We start from the raw sequence: 24,894 nt of genomic DNA on the forward strand, positions 1-24,894 counted from the left end.
TCTTCTTTTTCAGCCAATCTTTGGTTGATTTACTAGTATGTTTTGGGTCATTGTCATGTTGCATGGTCCAGTTCCGCTTCAGCTTTAATTTTCTAACTGATGGTCTCACATGTTCTTCAAGCACCTTCTGATACACAGTAGAATTCATCGTGGATTCTATGATGGTGAGCTGACCAGGTCCTGCTGCAGCAAAGCAGCCCCAAACCATGACACTTCCACCTCCATGCTTCACAGTTGGTATGAGGTTCTTTTCTTGGAATGCTGTGTTTGGTTTACGCCAAACATGTCCTCTGCTGTTGTGTCCAAATAATTCAATTTTGGACTCATCTGTCCAAAGAACATTATTCCAGAAGTCCTGGTCTTTGTCAACTTTATCTCTGGCAAATGTCAGTCTGGCCTCGATGTTTCTCTTGGAAAGCAAAGGTTTCCTCCTTGCACACCTCCCATGCAAGTTAAACTTGTACAGTCTCTTTCTGATTGTAGAGGCATGTACTTCTACATCAACAGTAGCCAGAGCCTGCTGTAGTTCTCGATATGACACTTTAGGGTTTTTGGAGACCTCTTTTAGCATCTTGCGGTCTGCTCTTGGGGTGAACTTGCTGGGGCGACCAGTCCTGGGCATGTTGGCAGTTGTTTTGAAAGCCCTCCACTTGTAGACTATCTTCCGGACAGTGGAATGGCTGATTTCAAAATCTTTTGAGATCTTTTTAAATCCCTTCCCAGACTCATAGGCTGCTACAATCTTTTTTCTGAAGTCCTCTGACAGCTCTTTTGCTCTCACCATGGTGCTCACTCTCACTTCAACAGTCAGGAGCACACCAAACTAAATGTCTGAGGTTTAAATAGGGCAAGCCTCATTCAACATGCAGAGTAACGATCTACTAATTATGTGCACCTGGTGTGATATACCTGTGTGAGATCTGAGACAATTTAAGAGGGAATACATGTGAGGGTGTCCTATCTTTTTCCTCAGTTAGAATAGGCATTTTTGTAGAATGACATTTACAGAAGATCTTGAACAGACTTTTCTTCAGTTTTCTTTGTTTAGTCGGATTACTTTAATCTCTCTGTATTGTTGAAACGGAGATGAAATAACCTTTTATTAAAAATGTTACAAAAAACCACATGCTTTCAAAGGGTGTCCTAATTTTTTCACATGACTGTATACCATTTAATATGATGAAGGCGAGCAGTAAGGGATGGGGAAGTGGACGTGCTGCTGATGGAGCATGCAGAGGCCGTGGCCCTGGGCACGGTGAAACTATGCTTGCTGGCATAGCACAAGAAACACACTTATCCACGATATCTAGGTTCATGTCCCAGTTTGCAGGTAGTCAGACCAGTGCGACCAGGTGGTTGGTTGGATTGCAGCAGATAATGCTTCCAGTCGGTTAAGCACCACCCTGTCTTCCACGAAGTCCAGTCTCAGTAGCCAAGAGTCTGGTCAACAGAGTTCTCGCCCTGATCCTCCTTCCTCCCACCATGGAGAGTCTTTGCAAACAAGGGATCCCACACTTGGATGTTCTGAGGAGCTCTTTTCATCGCGATTCCTTAATTTGGGCCTCTCGCCAAGCCCGCTTGAAGAGGGACATGGGGAAATCTTGTCCCCTGATTCCCAAACTTTTGAGCATCCACAGTCAGAAAAAGATGATGGTGGGGAACGTCAATTAGTATTTTACAAGGTGGATGATGATTATGAGACACAGTTGCCAATAGTGTCTCAAGAGGTTGATGATGAGGATGAGACACAGTTGTCAATAAGTGAGGTTGTTAGTAGTGCTATGCGCGAATATTCAAATAGCGAATATTAATCGCGAATATCGCAACTTTACTAATTTGCGAATATTATGAATGTAGTGCTATATATTTGCTATATCGAATATTCGTCATTTTTTAACATCTGAAAACATGATTCCTCCCTGCTTCTTTCTTGTGGAGCAATGAGTCGTTGGCGCACAAGCAACTTAAGCAGGAAGGAATCATATTTTCATATGGAAAATAAAATGACGAATATTCTAAAAAACAAATTATAGCAATATAGGGAATATATTATTATTAAGAATATTCAATTTTTTTTCCCCCAATCTGTACGGTCGTTCGCATACTCCTCCCCGACAAGCGTCCCCGTCACCATGGGAACGCCTGTGGGTTAGAAAATACCATCGGATCTGAGTTTTCCCTGAGAACTCAGATCCGATCTTATATTCTAACCCACAGGCATTCCCATGGTGACGGGGACGCTTGTTGGGGAGGAGTATACCAAAGTGGAATAACAATACAGATTGAAAAAAAAAAAAAGATGAATATTCTAAATAACGAATATATTTGCTATATTGCTATAACTTTTTGGGAATATTCGTCATATTCTAAAACACAAAGTTATAGCAATATAGCGAATATTCGTAAAATACACATACAGACTGCAATTTAGCTAATATAGTGCTATAGTATTTATTTTTGAGAGTGCAATTTTTTTCCAAATCTGAACTTCAGAAGAGACCAAAAAATTAGACTATATAAAAAAAAAGATTATAGCACTATACTAGCTAAATTGCAGTCTATATGTGTATTTTCCGAATATTCGCTATATTGCTATAACTTCGTGTTTTAGAATATGACGAATATTCTAAAAAACAAAGTTATAGCAATATAACAAATATATTCGTTATTTAGAATATTCGTCTTTTTTTTTTCAATCTGTACTGTTTTTCCACTTTGGCATACTCCTCCCCGACAAGCGTCTCCGTCACCATGGGAATGCCTGTGGGTTAGAATATACCATCGGATCTGAGTTTTCACGATCTCAGGGGAGGAGTATGTGAACAACTGTACAGATTGGAAAAAAATTTTGAATATTCTAAATAACGAATATATTCCCTAGCCATAGCCAACCAAAAGGAAAGTTACCTTATACAGTTAAAAGAAAATCACAATACACGAATATCTAAATTGCATATTATTCACGATAAATAGAATAATGACGAATATTCGCAAAATATTGCAAAATCTGATATGGCACCTCCCGCTCATCACAAGTCAGGAGGATAACCAGAGTGAGGAAGTGGAAGAGGAGGTGGTGGACGATGAAATCACTGACCCAACCTGGGATGGTAGCAAGCCGAGTTAGGACAGAAGTACAGTGGGGGAGGGATCCTCAGCACTGCAACAGGCTGGAAGAGGCAGTGGGGTGGCAAAAGGGAGAAGGTGGCCACACCAAACAGGCCCGCAACTGTTCCCCGGAGCACCCCCTTGCGGAAATCTCCCTTGCCAAGGGGTAGGTGTTCCGCAGTCTGGTGCTTTTTTTATGAAAGTGCGGATGATAAAATTGTCATTTGCAACCTGTGCAGTACCAAAATGAGCACGGGTGTGAACACTAGCATCCTGACCACCACCAGCATGAACCGCCAAATGGTATCAAAGCACCATAATAGGTAGGCTAAACGCCTGGGTCCACAATTAGTGTCTTCTGGTCACACCACTGCCTCCTCTTCCCCTGTGTCACGTACTGGCCAATCCCCTGTCCAAGACACAGGCCTGGATGCCTCTTACCCTGCACCTGGACTTTCAAAAGCGACATCAGCTAGCACATCCACTTCTGTGTCCCAGCATCGTACAGATGTCTATACCCAAGGCCTTTGAACAAAAGCGCAAATACACAGCCACCCACCCACAGCCCATAGCACTAAATGCACACCTTTCCAAATTGCTGGCCCTGGAAATGTTGCCATTTAGGCTTGTGGACACTGAGGCTTTCCGTAGCCTTATGGTGGCGGCCGTCCTTCATTACTCAGTCCCCAGTCGCCACTATTTTGCCCTGTGTGCCACCTCATCCTTACACCAGCATGTGTTCCGTAACATCACTCGTGCCCTGACCAACACAGTTATTGGGAAGGTCCAACGACTGACACATGGACAAGTGCTTGTGGCCAGGGACGCTACATTTCCCTGATGTCACACTGGGTGAATGTTGTGGAGGCCGGGAGCGAGTCGTACCCTGGGATGGCACAGATGCTACCTACGCAGAGGATGCGGGCTCTACTTCCATCAGGTTTAACGCCACCACCTACATTAGTGGCTGCAACCCCCCTTCTCCTCCTCCACCTCCTCCTCCACTTCCACTTCTGAATTGTCATCTTGCAGCACCAGTCAGCCATCAGTCAGTAGCTGGAAGCAGTGTAGCACTGCAGTGGAAAAGAGGAAACAGGCCGTGCTGAAACTTATTTGCGTAGGTGACAAACAGAACACTGCCAAGAGCTGTGGCAGGGTATAAGGGACCATACTGAGCTGTGACTCTTGCCACTCAACCTACAACCAGGCATGGTTGTGTCTGATAATGGCCATAACTTAGTGGCGGCTTTGGAGCTCGGCAAGCACACATACCATGCCTAGCTCACGTGTTCAACTTAGTGGTTCAGCGGTTTCTCAAAACCTACCCCAATTTGCCTGAGCTACTGGTAAATGTGCACCACGTGTGTGCCCATTTCTGAAAGTCATCTACAGCTGCGGCCGGTCTGGCAGCGCTGCAGCACTTGCAATTGCCTTCTCACCGACTGTTGTGCGACGTGAGCACGAGATGGAACTCCACGTTCCACATTTTTGCCAGGCTTTGTGAGCAGCAGAGGACAGTAGTGGAATATCAGCTGCAACATGGTCGTTGCCTTTCCAGTCAGCTTCCGCTCTTCACAGGCGACTAGTGGGCATGGATGTCTGACCTCTGTGAGGTTTTACGCAACGTTGAGGAATTAACACAGATGGTGATCGGCGATGCCGCTATTATCAGCGTAACCATCCCACTACTGTGTCTACTGAAAAGCTCTCTGCTCACAATGAAGGCAGACGCTTTACATGTGGAAGAGGTGGAAAAGGGGGAAGACAGTCCACATGGTGATAGCCAGACCACCCTCATTTCGTCTTCTCAGCGCGAATTGGATGAGGAGGAGGAGGAGCAGGAGACGGCTGCCTCCACTACAGAGGGTAGTACCCTTAGCAGGTTTATTCCATCTGTTCAGCATGGATGGGAAGAAGAGGAGGAAGAGGATGAGGAGATTGAGAGTCATCCTTCTGATGAGGACAGCAAGGTTTTGTCTGTTGGGACTCTGGTACACATGACTAACTTTATGTTATGCTGCCATTTCCTGTGACCCTCACATTGAATGCATTTTTTCCAACACCGATTACTGGTTGTTCATTCTTCTCAACCCCTGCTACAAAGAAAACTTCTCATCTCTCATTCCTGTGGTGGAGAGGACTAGCAAAATGGTACAATACCAGAAGGTCCTTGTGGAAAAATTACTCCAAAAATTTCCAGCTGACAACACTGGCGGCATAGTACGTAGGTCATTGGGCAACCAAGGAGGGGAGACGAGGGGAACACACAGCAGTTCCAACAGAGGCAGGGCAACACTCTCCAAGGGCTGAGACAGTTTTATGACACCCCGCCAGTACCCTCACCCTGATGTGCGGCCTACTGTCACAAGGAGGGAAATATTTTGGAAGATGGTGAAGGAGTATGTAGCAAACTGTGTATTTGTCCTCAATAATGCTCTGTGCCTTGCAACTATTGGGTGTCCAAGCTGGACACGTGGCACGAACTGGCGCTCTATGCCTTGGAGGTGCTGGCCTGCCCTGCCACCAGCGTTTTGTCAGAGTGGGTATTTAGTGCTGGTGGGAGCATAATAACTGATAAGCGCATCCACCTGTAAACTGAAAATGCTGATCAGTTGACTCTTATCAAAATGAACAAGGCCTGGATTGCCCCAGACTTCACTTCTCCACCAGAGGAAAGTGGCTGAACATAAAGGCACTCTAAATGTGGCTTTTATGGTGTATTCAATACACTGTATTCCCATGCAACCCTTTCACCACAAAAAAAGGGCATATGGTACATGCTTTTTAGGCTGCCCTCGCTCCTAATGTTTTAAAGGGTCAGCTCAGCAGCAGGCCCTCAACCATAATTTTTTCCATGGTCATATCAGCAGCAGGCCCTTGCACCTAATGTTTTAGATGGTCAGCTCAGCATCAGACCCTTGCCTCTAATGTTTTAGACGGTCAGCTCAGCAGCAGGTCCTCGCCCCTAATGTTTTAGATTGTCAACTCAGCAGCAGACCCTTACCACTAATGTTTTAAACGGTCAGCTCAGCAGCAGGCCCTGACCCATAATTTTATCCATGGTCAGATCAGCAGCAGGCCCTCGCCCCTAATGTTTTAGATTGTCAACTCAGCAGCAGACCCTTACCACTAATGTTTTAAACGGTCAGCTCAGCAGCAGGCCCTGGCCCATAATTTTATCCATGGTCAGATCAGCAGCAGGCCCTCGCCCCTAATGTTTTAGATGGTCAGCTCAGCAGCAGGCCCTCACCCCTAATGTTATGGATGGTCAGCTCAGCAGCAGGCCATCGGCCATAATGTTTTAGAGAGCTCAGCAGCAGGCCCTTGCCCATAATTTTTTCCATGATCAGATCTGTAGCAGGCACTCGCCTCTAATGCTTTAGAGCGTCAGCTCGGCAGCAGACTCTCACCCCTAATGTTTTAGATGGTCCGCTCAGCAGCAGGCCTTCGCCCATAATTGTATCCATGGTCAGATCAGCAGCAGGTCCTCATCCCTAATTTTTTAGACGGTCAGCTCAGCAGCAGGCCCTCGCCCCTAATGTTTTAGACGGTCAGCTCATCAGCAGGCACTCGCCCATAATGTTTTAGATGGTCAGCTCAGCAGCAGGCCCTCGCCCATAATGTTTTAGATGGTCAGATCAGCAGCAAGCAGGCACTCGCCCCTAATGTTTTAGATGGTCAGATCAGCAGCAGGTCCTCATCCCTAATGTTTTAGACTGTCAGCTCAGCGGCAAGCCCTCGCCCATAAAGTTTTAGATGGTCAGCTCAGCAGTAAGCCCTTGCCCATAATGTTTTAGATGGTCAGCTCGACAGCAGGCCCTCGCCTATAATGTTTTAGATGGTTAGCTCAGCAGCAAGCCCTCTCCCATAATGTTTTAGATGGTCAGCTCAGCAGCAAGCCCTCTCCCATAATGTTTTAGATGGTCAGCTCAGCAGCAGGCCCTCGCCCCTAATGTTTTAGATGGTCAGCTCAGCAGAAGGCCTCTGCCCATAATGTTTTAGATGGTCAGATCAGCAGCAGGCACTCGCCCCTAATGTTTTAGAGAGTCAGTTTAGCAGCAGACCCTCACCCCTAATGTTTTAGATGGTCACATCCGCAGCAGGCTCTTGCCCCTAATGTTTTAGTGGGTCACCAGCAGACCCTTGCTCCTAATGTTTTTGATTGTCACCAGCAGGCCATCAATCATAATTTTTAAAGGGTGTGTATGATGCCCTCCTTTATGTGTAATAAAGGGTGTATAGGAGAGCCGGTTTCTTGTAATTTTTGGCAGCCCATTCACTTAGTGCATAGGTTTTATGAGTGTAGGAGTCCCACTACATGAACAATTGTACCACAATGTGAATGAGGCTCTCCTTTATGTGATATACAGGTTGTATCGGAGTGCCTCTTCCTTGTAATTTTTGGCAGCACTTGCACTTTATATAGAATACAGAAAAGGATGTTTACTAACACTTTTTCCTCTAAAATCGATTTTATCTTCGGTTTTGTGCATATTATTGTCAGTCTGTAAAATCGGCATACTACTCAGACAACATCGTTCCCAGCAGCGACCTGGGAGTCAAAGATGCATCCAGACATCCTCTCCATGCTGTTCCCGAACCATTTCAGTGGTGTTTTAATCAATTTTTCATGTGAACCAGACACCTTCCCCTCTTCAGAGCAGGGGGTGCCTGGTTTAATGCTCGGGTTCTCCAATTGACTTCCATCATGCTCGGGTGCTCGGTATAGCACCCGAGCATCCTGAGATGTTCTACTCGAGCACCGTAGCACCCGAGCACTTTGGTGCTTGATCAACACTAGTAATTATATTATAATAACAGCTTTCATTAATGTCCTCTGTCTCTTTCCACTGCTCCGTTGCTAGGGCTTGTCTGTCTTTCTTTTAGTATACACAGAAGGCAGAGGGGCGGTCTTCCACACTGCTTACCTGCATTAGGCTTCAGAGTGAGGAGGTGTGTCTCTCAGCAATCCAATCTGATTGGCTGGCAGGGATCTGCTGGCTACAGCAATTGTGTGAGGGAAAGCAGTTTTGTTCTCAGAGAACTGGCAGAGGAACCATATTGAGAAGGTCCTCATATTGTAAATGTTTAAACAGCCATAACTAAGGGAAAAACTCAAGGAAAACGGTGGTATGTGAAGAAACTAAAGATTGATTTATGGATAATGCTGCTGCAGCAGTAACATATGCTAAAATAGATTTTTTTTATGAAAACATGACAGTTACCCTTTAAATGCTGTAACAATGCTGTAGAAAACCCTTCCATGGAAATTCATAGAAATATATGCCTAAATACTTTAAAATGTGGATATATACTGTAGTATATATGTGATATTAAATCAACAGCAAATGTATAAACTGACCACAGTATCAGTAGGAACTCCTGGGACACATGAGCTCATTCATGTTTCATAGGCTATTACTCCAATATGTAACAGATATACATCTAGTAGAAATATTTGAAGCTCTCTATCAGATAAACTGGCTCCAGCCAATATAGAGTTATATTATGAATTTGTGCGCAAGATCTATTTGCCCAGCTGCAACATCTGTCGGAAAGTGTGCTGCAGGATACTATATGGAACCTGTATGCCTCCATGTCCAACAGTATCTCATCTTGTATCCAGGCTAGAGGCGGAGAGCTTTCTTTCAGATGTAACATGTTCCCCAATAAATGTATCCTTTCAATCTAATATTGCAATCTTTTCCACATATCACCATTACAGTATATTCAAAGTTTCAATCAATTCCAACAAATTCTTCTGGTGCTTTATTTTTATTTTTTTGTCAGTGAGTGTACTTTAAACTATTTACTGTCCAAGAATATCACAAATAATACCTCTGCCATCCTGAACTACCAAATTAGGTGTCAAACTGAAAAAGAAAAAAATAGATATAGATTACAATAAATGTTACTATTAACATGTTTACCACACTAGACTTCAAGATTACAGGTGATATATTATCACTGATTCCTAGACTACCCTATGTAGTGCAGAAAAAAGTTATAATGGGTCAAGGGCAGGCATTTTGCCATCCACTACTATGGACACCAACACATTTAGAAATCTCTTCAATCCTGCAGCCACAGGATTTCTCCAAAGCCAACTCTTTAAAGGGGTTTTCCGGTAATAATTATTTTTATGTAATGCCTGCCTCCTGAAAAATAAGATTCATATGTTCCTGCTCCACGCCTCTCCAGATCTCTGCAGTCTTCATCTTCCGGTCCTTGCACTGTTTACATTGGCTGTCATTGGTACGGTCACATGCTCCACTCCAACCAATGATTGGCTTCAGCGGTCATAAGACCACAAGCAGCATGTCGCAACTGAAGCCAGTCATTGGCTGAAGTGGTGCATGTGACCATGCCTATAGCCAGCCGGATATAAAAAGTGCAGTCAGGCTACACGCATTATGTAATTATTACCAAAAACACCTTTAAGGTTGACACTTCTACCGATCTACAGTATTAATGTAGGCATCTCATCCCTTAGTGAACATTTTCTAAGAACCGTTTAGTCATTGTTCACAAGTATTGAAATAACCTTCCGATAATAAACTACATGAAATTAAATTGTATTTCATTACCTTGCAAATCATTCAGTAGGATACATAAATTAATAGTACAGGCAAATATAAGAAACTTTGTAATGTATCTTATTCTCCCCTCCCTGTCAACTCTCTCCTCCTCATTCTCCTCTCTCCATATACTTCTACAGGCAGCTTGTATCATCATCATTTGGTGAACTAATAGTTTATCTTGGTAGTTTAGGGGAATGAAAATAGCCTGATAAGTGGAGAAAAAGGCATTTTTCTCTGATAAGATTTATTTACCTGTACTACTGATTTATGTGAAGAATTTTAGTGAAGGATTTTAGCGCAAAACTTGCTACTTTAAACATGGCAAGGGAGCTTTGAAATAAATAGGAAGTATTATTCATGTAAAGTATTTCCAGTAAAGCATTGAACTAATCGCAACGACTTTTATCTAATTGATGAATGACTTTGCTCTGTTTCTATGGAGCTTTTTTGTTGTTTTCTTTTTGTTTCTTTTTCTTGTAAATGGTATCACAGCAGAACTCACTATTCTCACAACATTTGAAGAGGTGCTCTCATTATGTAGTAGTTTGTGGTGATAATCCCTTAACAATACCGTACTATAGCATAATAATCCCATAACAGTACAATAGTTAGGGATGTGGTCTAGTGTCAGTCATTGTGTTCGACGTATGAATAGGTAACATGATTAAGACAGAATTATGATATTTACTGTATATTTTATGCATTTTTGCACATTTATTATTCTTTTATAAAATTTTGTTTTAAAAGCTTGGAACTTTAATTTTATGTGACTGCATGGTGACCATTTCTCTGTTTAGTGTAAAGTGGTGGTCACCATTCTAGAGGAAGCAGTAAAGTATTTTTCTTACCAAATTATTTAGGTACAGATAATACTTCCTTCCTGTGTTGGTCATCATGCTGCATTCTGACATTTATCCACATAAAGCTAAGCATAGTAAGCTATAAGAAAGTAGAAGGGGAGATTCAGCTCATCCAAATATCTTCACCAGGGCTTTTTTTCTCAGAGAAAAGGTGGTTGAACTCACCCCCCTCCCCTGGCCACGCCCCTACCCACCCCTAGGACCGACCCCTAAAACCGCCCCTTTAGAGAACAGGGAGGCAAGTAAAATTTGGGGGGCTATAAAAGTCCAGCCCAGCCCAGCAAAGAAACCCCCCAGATGGGGATGGCACTGTTAATGGGGGATCTGGGCATGGCACTGTTATGGGGTGGAGGATCTATGGATGGCACTGTTATGGGGGATCTGTGGATGGCATCCACAGATCCCCCATCCTATAACAGTGGCCTCCACAGACCCCCCCATCCTATAAAAGTGCCATCCACAGACCCCCCCCACCCCATAACAGTGCCATCCACAGACCCCCCCACCCCATAACAGTGCCATCCATAGACCCCCCCACCCCATAACAGTGCCATTCACAGACCCCCCACCCCATAACAGTGCCATCCACAGACCCCCCCACCCCATAACAGTGCCATCCACAGACCCCCCCTTAGCAGTGCCGTCCACAGACCCCCACCCCATAACAATGCCATCCACAGACCCCCCCCACCCAATAACAGTGCCATCCACAGACCCCCCCACCCCATAACAGTGCCATCCACAGACCCCCCCCCCCCCACAGTGTCATCCACAGAGCCTTCATTGCATCTCCAGTACAGTTATAAAATGTGTAATTCAATTAATAAGGATTCATGCTGCCCCCTCTGTAGTATAACATTCGAAAAGGAAAAAATGCGTATAGCAGCACAACGAAAAATGTAAGTCTTATCTTGTGGTGGTGCCAGCCGTGTTGGGAGCCAGTCAGTTCCCCCTTGGATGCGTCATATAGAAGAAACCGCAGCACTCTCCTGTCTTAAATTCAGTGGAATTTATTTCACCAGCAAAAAAAATGCGACGTTTCGACCGTAAAGGTCTTTCTCAAGCAAAGACCTTTTGGTTGCTTGAGAAAGACCTTTACGGTTGAAACGTCGCATTTTTTTTGCTGGTGAAATAAATTCCACTGAACTAAAGACAGGCTAAAGACAGGAGAGTGCTGCGGTTTCTTCTATATGTAGTATAACATTCAATATATCCTACTCACAGGGCTACTGTTTCATCGTAATGCAGGCCGACCGGGCAGACGAGCGGCAGCGTCACTGACTGATGTCACGTGCCTGCGCGGCCTGCTTCATTCATAAAGTAGACGGCACAGGCATGTGACGCTGCCGCTCGTCTGCCCGGCCGGCCTGCATTACGATGAAACAGTAGCCCTGTGAGTAGGATATATTGAATGTTATACCGCAGAGGGGGCAGCATGAATCATTATTAATTGAATTACACATTTTATAACTTTACTGGAGTGGCGGAGCCGGAGCACAGTGAAAGCACGGGCCCCCAGCTCCTCCTCCCAGTCCCTCCCCGCTGATACATCGCAGCTTGCGATGCTGGAGCATGGCAGGCTGCGATGTCAAAAGGCGGTGGAACGCCGTTCCGGTGCGTTCTGCCAGAAAAAAAAGCCCTGATCTTCACTGACTAAGGCGACTTTCACACTTACGTTTGGGGTTCCGCTTGTGAGTTCCGTTTTGAAGGCTCTCACAAGCGGCCCCGAATGCATCCGTACTGCCCCAATGCATTCTGAGTGGATGCGGATCCGCACAGAATGCCTATGTCTGGCACCGTTTGACCTCCGTTCCGCTCAGCAGGCGGACACCCGAACGCAGCTTACAGCGTTGGGGTGTCCGCCTGGCCGTGCGGAGCCAAACGGATCCGTCCAGACTTACAATGTAAGTCAATGGGGACGGATCCATTGTAAGTTGACACAATATGGCTCAATTTCAAACTGATCCGTCCCCCATTGACTTTCAATGTAAAGTCCGGATCCGTCTGACTAACTTTGAGACTTAGAATTTTTTCTGAAATATAATGCAGACGGATCCGTTCTGAACGGAGCCACCGTCTGCATTATAGGAGCGGATCCGTCTGGGCAGACACCAGACGGATCCACTCCGAACGCAAGTGTGAAAGTAGCCTAAAGTCAAAGGTTCTGTGCAGAAATTCGTCTAGAGCAGACCAGTTCATACATAGAAAAAGTAAGGTAACCGAGGAGGAAGAATCCACTTGTGCAGTTAAAATAGATTTGTAAGCATGAGCAGAACCGAATCTCCAATATGCAGTATGTACTGTGATTTTAATGTGGATTAATACAAGTCAAGTTTAACTGCACTATTGGGCTCATGTTCCTTGATTACCTCATTATTTCTCTAAGCACAGTAAGTGGTAGAAAAACAGTAGCAGCTGACAACCTACAAGTAAACCGCCAGTAAGAAATAGATTGTTAGGTAGTTGACATACAGTAGCTATACTTAGGAGGTTAATTAACTTTGGTAATGGAGAAGCTTGTTCTGCGGACTGCTGTGGGGTGTGCTGAGGATGGGAGTGGTAGTTGTGGTGGCTGTGAGGGTGGTGTTAGTAATCACAGTTCACAGTGGCAATCTGACACTCCCTAGGGCCATGAAGTGACTGGATTTGCAGCGGCCAGGGTTGGGGTGGCTCCAACGCTATGCTGGGTCGCCCAGATACCGTTACGGTGTCACCATGTGTTGCTACTCTCCCAAAGAAATGGTAAGGCGCAAGGGCGGACTGGGAACTTAAACTGGTCCCAAGTTGTACGTGGGTTCAATTTGACTGAAAGCGAGCCAATACAAGTAGGCAGGGATAGCAAAAGTAAAATGGGCAGCAATACCATAGTTCCACACAAAATACTACCCCTGCAGAACCAAACACCACAGTGTAGTACAAAATGCTGCCTTAGCAGAATCAATTATCACAGTGTAGCACATAATACTATTGTCCTCACCACAGTATTCACCTGTATCACCATCCGATTGTTATGTACCCAGCTGAATGCCATGAGGAGGGCTCTGTAAAAGGATTTTAGGGGCGCTCTGACTCTGCCTCCCTATTAATGGGCGGTTACCTTTAGTCCTGACATGCGCACGTACTGAGACTCAGATATTTATTGTACACTACCAAGTCTTTCACCTATATATATATCCAAACAAATATGTGGCTGATATATATATATGTATACACACTACTCACAAAAGTTAGGGATATTTGTCTTTCGGGTGTAATTTAACCCCTTAGTGACCACCCATACATGTTTTTACGGCGGTCACTAAGGGGCCTTGGGCTGGAGCGCCGCCTTTTAAGGTGGCACTTCAGCCCAAGCTAGCGCCACAAAAAAGCACAGAAGGTCCTTGCCCGCAGCTACCAGAGGTAGCTGAGGGCAGTGATAAGAGACTGTGACAAGCCGGCGGTAAATTTTCTCCCTCCTCTCCTCACATCCATTATATTTACTAAACACAACCAGGACATGGGCTGCGCTTCTCTCTCCCCTCAGCGCAGTTGTTCTGTGAGGAGAGAGAGATAAGACTTCTATCCTGGCTGTGCGATTTACTGTAAAAAAAAAGAAAAATCCGTAACTGGCGGTTAGTAGGCGTCTGTCATTAGGCGTCTATTAGGGACAGTCAGTTAATTTTATTGGGGACCGTGTGTTTGTCTGCGGCATACAATACATCACACTCGCCAGATCTTGCGGTCAACCGGAATGCAGCAGCCCACCTGGAGCCCTAGATCCACAGAGGCTCCTGAGTATACAATCCAAAAAGCGATAACGGAGGCAGCATGTCCGGTGAAAATCCCTTTATTGGGAACTGCTTACATGCAAAACGTGTTTAAAAGATTGCTACGTTTCGGCTATAGCATAGCCTTTATCAAGCACAATGTGATCCACAAATGACCCTGCTTAAAAAGTGCAAGCCACACCTCCCCAAACGGACGTGGCCAATCACATGATTGCATAATAAATTAATTATACACAATATATCCAAGTGTGTGTATGCATAATCACTTAAGGCTTCGTTCACATCACCGTTCAGCCTTTCTGTTCTCCTGCTCCGTTTAGGGGGACGCCATGTAAGCGTGCATCACGGAGGTATGTGTTCCTTAGCGACTCACTCTTCACATGGGAGGATATCTTTGTATATGTTAGGCTTTGTTCCCATCACCGTTCAGCCTTTCTGTTCTCCTGCTCCGTTTAGGGGGACGCCATGTAAGCGTGCATCACGGAGGTATGTGTTCCTTAGCGACTCACTCTTCACATGGGAGGATATCTTTGTATATGTTAGGCTTTGTTCCCATCACCGTTCAGCCTTTCCGTTCTCTTGGTCTGTTTAGGGGCAGGAGAACGGAAAGGACGGATAAGCACATAACTGACGCCAAACTGAGTCAAACGGAGCCTGAGGACCCCATAGACTATAATGGGGTCCGTTATGTTTCCGCTCAGAAGATGATTTTTAAGCAGAGACAAAAGTTGTGCATGCAGGACTTTTATCTCCGCTTAAAAATCTTCTGGGGTCCTAAGGGCTCCGTTTGACTCAGTTTGGCGTCAGTTATGTGCCTTTTCCGTCCTTTTCCATTCTCCTGCCCCTAAACAGAGCAGGAGAACGGAAAGGCTGAACGGTGATGTGAACAAAGCCTAACATATACAAAGATATCCTCCCATGTGAAAGGTGAGTCGCTAAGGAACACATACCTCCGTGATGCACGCTTACATGGCGTCCCCCTGCATCCAGTGCGCATGTCCGGGGAGGCGGAGTCGTGCACTAACATGATCGGCGCTGATCACATGATCGCAGACAAACCCGTCCATGCGATCATCAGTGCTGCCGAGCCACCTCCAACTCCTCCCCCAGACTGTGCTCTGTTACTAGGGACGCTTAGCAGACCGCCCGCCCAGAACCGCTGACAGCAGACATCCCCATAATACTCTTGAATCCCAGCGATCGTATATCAATCCCCAGTTCTGGAGGGGGACAAGTTCCTCCACTTTGTGCATCGCGGAGCAGAGTTCAATGTGCAGAACATAGTGACATAAGTGAATAAAACCCTAAAGTTTTCTGTAAACACGTTTTGCATGTAAGCAGTTCCCAATAAAGGGATTTTCACCGGACATGCTGCCTCCGTTATCACTTTTTGGATTGTATATGAAGGCAGAGTCTCCCAAATTAACCCCCCAAGCTGCCCCGAAATTATTGTGTGGGATCTATTGGTGCCATTGCTACACAAAGGGTACCACCTGTACACTGAATCTTTAGACCAGCATACCCCTTTTTAAATCCCTCCATGCTACAAACACAGGGGCTTGTAGGACAGTCCATACAAATAGAGTGGGATGCCCACAACCGTTGGTGTCCAAGCATTTGGAGAGAGGAACACCCTTGCAAATGACCATCTGCTTGCAGTGAAGTGGAAGGACAGGAAGGATGTCTACATGCTCACCACCGTGCATGCAGACACCACAGTAGCAGTTAGGGAGAGGGGGCTACTGCTGACAAACTGGTCTGTGTGACAGATTTAAGAACGTCACTTCCCTCACCCCGTTCCTGCCACTGCCAGCAATACATATCCTCAGAAACGATGCCGGGTGTGTAGAAAACATGGAAGGAGGAGGTACACTTGATTTTACTGCCCCAGATGCCCATCACAACCAAACCTCTGCAATTACCCCTGTTTTGAGATGTACCATATGGTTGCTAATTATACATTTTATTTGATACCAAAAAGGGTGGGTGGGTGGGTAGGGGTGTCTTTACAGGAAGTCAATTTATTCTCATTTTCTGTTCAGTTTGTGGGCTTACCAGGAGGGAACGGATCCTTTTGGGATGGGTTGTGGAGCAGATTTTTTTTTTTTTCAGACATTGGAACAAATTTTACCTTTTCTGATTTGTTTTCTTATTTTTCCTAATGTCCTGCCACACAACCCTGTTGATTCCATTAACATGACTGGATCATGATATTGGCATGATTGAGTTGTTCCTCACCAGTACACTAAGGGTTTTATTAAGAATTTTTTTGGGGTGGACACCCCACAACACGTCTAGAAATACTGACATCATATTAGTGATCCATTACTGTTCCTACAGATGGTTCTCGACACTGTCCTTTTATATATTCTGTAGGTGATTTGTTGTGTGCATAGCGGTTTCTACCTTGCCGGGCAGGGGCCTGTTATGGTTTACACCGTCACACTATATCAGGGATCAGCAACCTTTGGCACTCCAGCTGTTGTGAAACTACAACTCCCAGCATGCTTCTTACACTTCTGTGGGAGTTCAGAGAACAGCTAAGCAAGTGTGCATGATGGGAGATGTAGTTTCACAACACCTGGAGTGCCGGAGGTTGCTGATCCCTGCACTATATTATAGCCCTATCAGTGTTCTTGTATCTTGTGAACAAACTGGAATTTGCAACATAGTTTGATACCTGTTGCTCCATTTTCTTGGACTTGTTCCCTTTCACTACCGTTCAGTTTTTTTCCTGCAATAAGTATTTATATGTCAGACCAGAACTCTGCTCACAACAGCATTACAATGACAGAAATCTGTGACAATGTTTTGTTGGTGATACATAGTCATATGTACAGACAAATGCCTTTTCAGAAATCACTTCTCATCTGTACGCGCCACAAAGATAAGAATGTGGCGGATTTCTAAGACAGTAACAGGGTTACCAATCTAAAAATATTTTTTCTCCAATTTCCTGTGACAATGTAATTAACAATTTGAATAAAACCATAAATACTCATTATTTCATCCTATAATAATTTTCCACTTAGCATGCTAACTACACCACAAGATGCATGCTTTAAGGCCCCCTTCACATGGGCAAGAATTCTGTGCAGGTGCAATGCGTAAGGTGAACGCATTGCACCCGCACTGAATCCGGACCCATTCACTTCAATGGGGCCGTTCAGATGAGCGGTGATTTTCACGCATCACTTGTGCGTTGCGTGAATATCGCAACATGTTCTATATTCAGCGTTTTTTCACGCAACACAGGCCCCATAGAAATGAATGGGGATGTGTGAAAATCATGCGCGATTTTCATGCATGGTTGCTAGCAGATGATGTTAGTAAATTGATTAAAGTCAATTTACTGTATTATTTTCCCTTATAACATGGTTATAAGGGAAAATAATAGCATTCTTAATACAGAATACTTACTAAAATGTGGCATGAGGGGTTAAAAATAAATAAATAAATAACTCACCTCATTCACTTGTTCGCGCAGCCACCATCTTCTTCTTTCTTCTTCATTCAGGACCTGCCAAAGGACCTTTGACTTTGATGACGTAATCGTGCTCACCACGTGGTGAGCGTGATTACGTCATCAAAGATCCTTTGGCAGGTCCTGAAAGAACAAGAAAGAAGGAGATGCCGGCTGCGCGAACAAGTGAATGAGGTGAGTTAATATATATTTTTTTAACCCCTCATGCCACATTTTAGTAAGCATACTGTATTAAGAATGCTATTATTTTCCCTTATAACCATGTTATAAGGGAAAATAATAAAATCAACAGAACACCTAACCCAAACCCGAACTTTAGTGAAAAGGTTCGGGTCTGGGTACCACAATAAGTTTTTTCTCACGTGTGTGCAAAACGCATTGCACTCACGCATAAAAAAACTGAGCAACGCAACGCACTCAAAACTGACTAAAATTGCGTACGCACGCGCACAAATTTCCCTGATCGCAGACGCAACGCATCCAGACCTTATCAGGACACGTTCGTCTGCAAAGGGCCTAAGGGATCTAGTTTTTAAAATGGGGTCATTTATAAGGGTTTTCTATCATTTTGTAGCTCCACACCATTAAAAGTGTACAATGAGGCCTGAACCATTTTCAATTATTATCTGAAAGCCACTGGGTGCTCCTTTATGTTTGGGCCTTGCCGTGTGTCAAGGCATAAGATTAGGGCCACAATTGGGATATTTCCAAAGACAAGAGAAATTGGTTGAAACATTGTGGGGTGTACTTCTTCATTTTTAAATTGACTTAAATTCATTGTCTTTAAATTGACATTTTGGTAAAAAAATGATATATATATTTTTTTTACCTGCTTAGCATTTATTTCTTCAAAAACTGACAGGTCAAAAAACTCACTAAACCCCTAGGAATACCTTAGGGGGTCTAGTTTTTAAAATGGGGTAATTTGAGGGTGTTTCTATAATTTTGCCAGGTTAACGCCATTACATTTGTGCTATGGGGCCTGAACCATTTTCAGTTTATTATCTGAAAGGCCCCAGATCCTCCTTTATGTTTGGGCCCTGTCGTGTGTCAAGACATAAGATTAGGGCCACAATGGGGATATTTCTGAAGACAAGAGAAATAGGGTTATACGTTTTTGGGTGTACTTCTTTTTCATGTGCTCTGTAGAAAAAAACTGTCTTTAAATTGACACTTTTTTTGTATAAAATGAAAAATATTTTTTTTGCCTGTTTAGCATAAACGTCTACATAAAAAAAGGGTGTCTAAAAGCTCACTACACCCCTAGATGAATATCTTATGGGGTCTAGTTTTCAAAATGGGGTAATTATTGGGGGTTTTCTATTGTTTTGGCAACTGAAAAATTTTCCAGCAAATTTTGTGTTCTGAAAACCATTGGGTGCTCCTTTATGTTTGGGCCCTGCCGTGTGTCAAGACATAAGATAAGGGCCACAATGGGGATATTTCTAAAGACGGGAGAAATGAGGTGATACATTTTGGAGTGTACTTCTTCATTTTCATGTGCTTTTTTTACCTTCTTAGCATTAATTTCTTAAAAAAACTAGGGGGTCAAAAAACTCATTACACCCATAGATGAATATGTTGCGTCTCTTTTAGGTCACTTTTGGGGGGGGGGTTCTATTATTCTGACACTTATAAGCCTCTGCAAACTTGGCTTGCTGCAGGAAAAAAATTATGTATTTAAAAATATATATACAGGTACTTCTCAAAAAATTAGCATAGTGTGATAAAGTTCATTATTTTCTGTAATGTACTGATAAACATTAGACTTTCATATATTTTAGATTCATTACACACCAACTGAAGTAGTTCAAGCCTTTTATTGTTTTAATATTGATGATTTTGGCATACAGCTCATGAAAACCCCAAATTCCTATCTAAAAAAATTAGCATATCATGAAAAGGTTCTCTAAACAAGCTATTAACCTAATCATCTGAATCAACTAATTAACTCTAAACACCTGCAAAAGATTCCTGAGGCTTTTAAAAACTCCCAGCCTGGTTCATTACTCAAAACCGCAATCATGGGTAAGACTGCCGACCTGACTGCTGTCCAGAAGGCCATCATTGACACCCTCAAACAAGAGGGTAAGACACAGAAAGAAATTTCTGAACGAATAGGCTGTTCCCAGAGTGCTGTATCAAGGCACCTCAGTGGGAAGTCTGTGGGAAGGAAAAAGTGTGGCAGAAAACGCTGCACAACGAGAAGAGGTGAACGGACCCTGAGGAAGATTGTGGAGAAGGACCGATTCCAGACCTTGGGGGACCTGCGGAAGCAGTGGACTGAGTCTGGAGTAGAAACATCCAGAGCCACCGTGTACAGGCGTGTGCAGGAAATGGGCTACAGGTGTCGCATTCCCCAGGTCAAGCCACTTTTGAACCAGAAACAGCGGCAGAAGCGCCTGACCTGGGCTACAGAGAAGCAGCACTGGACTGTTGCTCAGTGGTCCAAAGTACTTTTTTCGGATGAAAGCAAATTTTGCATGTCATTCGGAAATCAGGGTGCCAGAGTCTGGAGGAAGACTGGGGAGAGGGAAATGCCAAAATGCCTGAAGTCCAGTGTCAAGTACCCACAGACAGTGATGGTCTGGGGTGCCATGTCAGCTGCTGGTGTTGGTCCACTGTGTTTTATCAAGGGCAGGGTCAATGCAACTAGCTATCAGGAGATTTTGGAGCACTTCATGCTTCCATCTGCTGAAAAGCTTTATGGAGATGAAGATTTCATTTTTCAGCACGACCTGGCGCCTGCTCACAGTGCCAAAACCACTGGTAAATGGTTTACTGACCATGGTATCACTGTGCTCTATTGGCCTGCCAACTCTCCTGACCTAACCCCATAGAGAATCTGTGGGATATTGGGAAGAGAAAGTTGAGAGACGCAAAACCCAACACTCTGGATGAGCTTAAGGCCGCTATCGAAGCATCCTGGGCCTCCATAACACCTCAGCAGTGCCACAGGCTGATTGCCTCCATGCCACGCCGCATTGAAGCAGTCATTTCTGCAAAAGGATTCCGGACCAAGTATTGAGTGCAGAACTGAACATAATTATTTGAAGGTTGACTTTTTTTGTATTAAAAACACTTTTCTTTTATTGGTCGGATGAAATATGCTAATTTTTTGAGATAGGAAATTTGGGTTTTCATGAGCTGTATGCCAAAATCATCAATATTAAAACAATAAAAGGCTTGAACTACTTCAGTTGGTGTGTAATGAATCTAAAATATATGAAAGTCTAATGTTTATCAGTACATTACAGAAAATAATGAATTTTTATCACAATATGCTAATTATTTGAGAAGGACCTGTATATAATGTTAAAATGGTAAGTTTTTTGTAAATGCAGACAAAATAAAGTAAATATGTGGAGATATATTTCCGATAAAAATATTGAACAGTATTTATGTATGTAAGAAAGATACACATATTGTATCAGTAAAATTTTACTACCTAAGTAAAGTACAATATGTGACGAGAAAACAATGTCAGAATTACTTTGTTGTGCAAAACCTTTACAAAGTTATTCTAAAGAAGGTTATTCTAAAGTGACACATGCCAGATTTCCAAAGTCTGGCTTGGTCATTAAGGCCCAAACAGGGGTTAACAAAAATGTAAAAAGTTCACGCTACAGCAGGGCCGGTTATAGGTGAAATGGGGCCCTGGGGCAAAAAACAATAAGGGGCCCCCCCACCCCCAAATGCACATTTCTCCAGTCCAACTGACTCCAAACAGAACCAGGGCGGGCTAGTACACTGGCATGGGTGAGATGGTGCCTGGGATGGATCCGATCCAGTTTAATCAACCAACCTAGCCCGCCCTGGTTCTGTTTGGAGTCAGTTGGACTGGAGAAATGTGCATTTGGGGTGGGGGGAGGGGGCCAGTTACTGGTAGTAAAACTGGGAATGGATGGATCCAATCCAGTTTAATTAACAATAAGTTTAACCAAACCAACCAACCTACCAGAGAGAACTGGTCTGTAGATGTAGATTGTACTTGTGGTCGTGGAAGTGGAACTTGGCTGGCTGCCTGTCTTCAGTCTTCTGTGGGCAGCGGGCCTTCCCTGGCGCTGGCAGAGTCAGACTGTGGCTGGCTGCCAATGGCGATTGCTACCCTTCTTCGCTCGCTACCTTTCTTCAAGTTCTCTGCTCTGGGGGGCAGAGCCAGTGGCAATGTCAGCCAGACACAAGACGTGCCTGCCTGTGCCGTGCATGCTGCTCCAGTCTCAAATCTTTTAAAGAGACAGGTGGCGCAGTGCAGGCAGAGCGGCGGGGGGGCCCCTCCAGACCAGACAGTTTAATTACATTACTCTCTCTAAACCGGACTGCCCGGAACTCCTGCAGGGGGTTATTATTATCACTGTCTGCAGTGCCGGCACAGTTGTCCCACAGAGAAATAGAATTATAGAATAGTAGTTGCGGGCCGGTGCTTGGGGCCCCTAAGGAGTCGGGGGCCCGGGGAAATTGCCCCCCTTGCCTCTATGGAAGCGCCGGCCCTGCGCTACAGTGATATTATATCATGAAAGTAGGGCATTTAAGTAGAAGCATGCAATGGTGATTTCCTCATCCAAAAGCCAACAACAGTGGTGGGTATACCCCTACAAAAAATGTCAATGTCTCAATAACTTGTCATGTGGCCTCGAGCATCAATTACAGCATGACAACGACATCTCATGCTGTTCACAAGTTGACTTATAGTCTGCTAAGGCATGGCATCCCACTCTTCTTGAAGGGCAGCCCTCAGGTCATTGAGGTACTCGAGTACAGAGTTACGAGCCTCTACACGGCGATTTAGCTGATCCCATAGGTTTTCAATGGGATTCAGATCTGGAGAAAGTGCAGGCCACTCCATTTGACGCACCACAGTCTCCAGCAGCCATTCCCTGAAATTAGGCCTGTGTTGTTCATGCAAAGGCACAATGACTGGATAAATGATGTTATTCAAGTAGTATGGGCTTCTCACTGTACCATTCACAAAAAGTTCTGTATTTACTAGACACACCTGCCCACACTGTAACACCAGCACCACCAAAGGCTTGTTGAAGACAACAGCCTTTGGTGCATAGCACACTCATTGACGTCTCCAACATCGTTGGTGGCCATCATTTATGCTCAGCGTGAATCAACTTTCACCAATGAACAGCACTGAAGTCCACTGGTCCCTCATCCAGCGTAGATGCTCCCTGGCCCATGCAAGACGATGACGCCTGTGGTGTGGTTAGGCAACCTTGCAGGTCGTCTATCATGCAGACCACACTGATGTAAATTGTTTTGAATGGTCTGATGTGACACTTGGGTGTCTCTAACCTCCTTTAAATGTGCCTGGAATTGTGTAAACAGCATGGACTTGTGTGGCATAGATCATCCGATTCTGCAGGGCATTGTTTACAATGAAGCAGTTATCAGTGTGGGATGTGGCCAAAGGATGTCCTCTTCTATTCCTTCCTATGACTCTTCCAGTCTATCTGTGTCACGCTCTAGTATGAGAGGGAAACCCCCACAACCAAACAAAGGGAGAAAGAAATAAGGCCTGAGAACTAGGTAAGGAAGATGGACACCTCCTAGTAAAAACCCTAATAAAAGCCCTGTTAGACTATCAGTATAAACCGACTGTAACAGCACCCCGAGCATAAAAGGGGGTAAAAGCCGTTTAAGAGATATTCCCTTTGCAGATGCAAGGGCAGCTACTAAAGACACCCCTCTCCCGAACTGGAAACCATATGAATGCTGCATACAGCCGAATAGGAAAAACCATATGAAAGGTTTACACTCCTAGCAATCGAACTGGAACAGCATACAATAAATCCCCCCCAAGAACGAGACAAGGCGTCGTGTTGAGGGTCAAGCAGTGGTCAGCCAGAGCTGTGTGTTTATTGTTCTTATATACACATTATTACACATTAGTACCACCCACAGGGTTTTGTAAAACAACCAGTAACCCCGTACAATACACTCAGACACTCCCACACAAAATCCTCCTCTCTGCCTGTGACACAATTACCTTACACAATGGGTTAATGTAATTATCACAGGCAGGAGAATGCACAGTTTTACACAATGTCTTCTGTCCTGGAGATAATTAGGAAGTAATCCAATTTATCTCCAAGGGCAGAGGCAAAACTCCATTAGCTACATGGTAGCAAAAGACAATATAAAGACATAAAAATATTTAACTGTGCAGCTATTGCATAAAACATAGACATATAATGTATCCCCAGATAGCTCAGGTCTAAGCGCATATTATTAGGTGAATGGCACTCAGACTAAACAAATACAGTAGAATCGCCATGGAGCCAAAGTCTTTTACATAGTATTTCGTCATCCGAATGGGCTCCATGGCATCTGGGGTATCACTGTGCAAATAGGGCAAGTACCAAATGACCCTGCTTTCATGTCTTTGCAGGGGAAAATCAAGTGTTTTAACATGGGGGCATAGTCTAAAGGAAGCAGGCGGGCCACCAGGCTTCTCCAATGCAATGTGGCAAGATTGGTCTCATGCACAGACCCCAGAATTAGGTGAGTTCATAACAGAAGTAGGTGAGTTCATAAACAGGAATACCTGAAGTTCTATCTAACCCTAAAGGACCCTGGTACTAATGACAGGAATGAGACATCCTGTTCCTCCAAAAGGAAAGATGAACTGGAGTCTCCCTAAGCCCTAATACAAAACAACAAAGAAATGCAACACACAGAAAAGCCAAAATACAAAGAGAAAGGTAACACTTAAAGGGATTGTCCGAGTTATGGAAAAAAAAGATATTGCACTGTAAATCTGATGGTCAGCGATATAACTAAGCTAAGCAAGTTTTAGGCAAAAAAATATATATTTTTACTAATTTCCCCGGTTCTCTTCTGGTCCTTTGTTTACTTGCAATAAAAACATTCTCTGCTCCTCCCCCTGCACTGCTAATGGAGTGAATACAAGAGCTGCCCTGAGTGACATGTCTGCCTGCTGGGAGACTCTGCAGCATGTTGTATGTATAGAACTACAAGTCTTAGCTGTACAATGACACTGCTAATACACACAGGATCTCCCCCCTACCTGCAATGTTCTGCAGAACTTCTCTTTCAGCTCCTGTGCCCATCATTTGTCTCCTCAC

This window comes from Bufo gargarizans, chromosome 2, assembly GCF_014858855.1.
Source record: "Bufo gargarizans isolate SCDJY-AF-19 chromosome 2, ASM1485885v1, whole genome shotgun sequence".
In the NCBI taxonomy this organism is placed as follows: Eukaryota; Metazoa; Chordata; class Amphibia; order Anura; family Bufonidae; genus Bufo; species Bufo gargarizans.